Below are 2,821 nucleotides of genomic sequence, written 5' to 3' on the forward strand. Positions count from 1 at the left end.
TATCACTATGTATATCTAGAATGTACCAATAAAGTAAGAAGGAAGAAGATGGAGGGAGCGGGGGTGGTGGTGGTGTAAAAAGAATTAAGATGTGTCACATACCTGCACCAAATCTCCACAACAAAGGTAATCATATACTGCAAGCATGTGTTAAGGAAAATAAAGTTAAAAAGAAAAAAGAATGAAAGTGATTTTGAATAATAGAACTGGAAACACTTCAGTAGACTTTCATTCTTTCATTTCACAATTGAGGAAATGGCCCAGGAAATTTTTGTGACTCGCCCCAAGTCACACAGTTTGTCACACTCATCTCTGAAGCTTGTCGTCTCTGGAATTAATAACTTAAGACAATAATAACAGGATATTTATAAAATCAGTCACAGTGAAAGCCTTTGATAATAAAAACAATTATTTTTTAATTTTCTGGTTAAAATGGCACCAATCATAGACGCATAACCTCTGCCCAGGTCAAGAAAGTGAACAGCACCAGGAGTCTAGAAGACTGTGTCTTGACCTCTTAACACCATAGTTAAGCTGCTTTTGGAAATTTATGTAAATAATATCACTCAAGATATATTCTTTAGTTTATAGCTTTTTCCTTTATAGCAATTGCTTCTTGTTCAATAATATTCCACTGAGAACAAGGTATATATGAATATACCACTATTTACTTTTTATGCCTGCTGTTAATGGGCATTTGAATTTCTAATTTGAGGCTGCCAAATCCTGTGCTGCTGTGAGCACGCTTTTTCTTTGGGTGAAAATATGTATATAGCTTTCTCTATTAGGCTGGTAATATTTGGAGCGAAAATTGCTGAGTTATAGGGTGTGCCTATGCTTGAATTTAATGAATACTGCCAAATAGTTTTCCAAATTGTTTATAATGTGATGTCCCATCAAGCAGTGTGTAACAATCCCACTGTGCTTCACCCTCACAAATTTTATCCCTTATTTCTTACCTTTCTGATAAGGATATATTGGGTTCAGTTTTTAAATTTGCATTTCTCCTCATTAGTGATAAAATACATATCTTTTGGAGTCAGGGTCTTGGTATACAGTTCAGGGTGGTCTTGACCTTACTTTGTCATCCAAGCTGGCCTCAAACTCACAATGATCCTCTTGCCTCAGCCTCCCAAGGTATGGGATTATAGGCATGTGATACCACACCCAGCTCAATTAAGTTATATTTGTAACTGATTTTTAAGACTAATATATATGCATTTTTGGTATGTGCCTTTGGCAAGTGTATTGCAACAAAGTGACCCCCATCCAGTATACTTCTGTGTTTTAGTTGCCTGGGTCCAGTTCCTGTTCAGATCTGGTTGCCTCCTGCTTCTAAGAAATGGCTGGCCAAGGTGTTGCACATTGTGTAAATCAATCCCTAATTGACAAGTCATTCTGCCTCTGTAATTCTTGCTTACTTACCCCATGTAAGTCCTAGACCACCACAGATCAGGGTCTAATGTTCTGGAAATAATCCTGATCAATGACCATTGACGTAAATAAATTTGCTTTGAAATCAATCCTAGGTTTCATTTTGGTGATACTGCTTACATTTGCAGAACTGCTACAAATATCCTTTCCCTGATTTTCTCTCGGAGTATCTTTTTATGAACAGAAGATTTTACTTATTTTTATAAGAATTTTATGATTTTACTTTTAATGACAACAATTTTTCAATCTGTTTCTTCTTAATTGGTTAAGTATTTCCTCACCTGTGGTATTGAAGAGTCTCTTAATACTGATAGATTTTACAGGCAACAGCAATGGTGGCGGCACAGCAGAGAAACAGAAATAGGGGCAGGAAAAGCTTTTGTTAACTCACGGAGAGCACCAAGGGCAGGAGATGCGCAGGTCCTCTGGCCTGAGACAGGGAGCCTGAGACTTTACGGACTTTTACTGGGGACGGGTTTAGTGACGTACAATGAGCTGATTGGAGGCTCCTAGTGTGGGCGGGAAAGGTAAAGGAGGTTGTACCCAAGGCTGGAGTGGGGAAGGAGGAGGAAGTGGTCACTGGAAGATGAGCTGTTATTCTAAGGGCTTCAGCCATATCAGACGACCACCATAATAATTCAGCCGTTCATACTAGGGCCATAACCTATCAAATACTTTTTACGTTTAGATTAGAACTAAACCTGGAATGTACTTTATTTGTGGCATGTGGCAGGAGTTGTGCTGGCAATCTTGCATTTGCCCTTTTAATCTTTCTTTCTTTCTTTCTTTCTTTCTTTCTTTCTTTCTTCCTTCCTTCCTTCCTTCTTTCTTTCTTTTCTTTTCTTTTCTTTTCTTTTCTTTTCTTTTCTTTTCTTTTCTTTCTCTCTTTCTTCTTTATCCTGTTTTCTACCTCAAGAAGTATATTTGCTAAGTCCGACATCATAATCCTGGTACTAGATTCCTGACGATTATTGCTATCAGCTCTCTAAAAAAAGTCTTCTCAGAAATACTACCACCATCATTTTCTGTTTTACTTATTTCTTTTTCCCATGCCATCATTGTAAGAATGCTAAACCTGTTAGAATTTGTATGTGTATTTTGTAGTGGATAGTGATTTTTCTACAGATAAAATGTAGGAAAGTCCTGTAAGGAGAATTTTTATGAAGAAGTATTTGACAATGTCAGTTGGGAAAAGAACTTCAAACATTAGGAGTTTTAAAAATTTCTTTGATTGTTAATCACTCAGAAATACTTCTTAATTCAATGAGTCTTCCAGTAATTCCTTTATTCCTCATGCTATAGTGATTTGAGCACCCTGCATTTCCACCTGGATTAATTATGGGTTGTATGTTACCATTTTTGAGAAGAAACAATAGAAAACATAAAG

The sequence above is a fragment of the Octodon degus genome, unplaced genomic scaffold (assembly GCF_000260255.1).
Source record: "Octodon degus isolate 3935 unplaced genomic scaffold, OctDeg1.0 scaffold00110, whole genome shotgun sequence".
Classification (NCBI taxonomy): Eukaryota; Metazoa; Chordata; class Mammalia; order Rodentia; family Octodontidae; genus Octodon; species Octodon degus.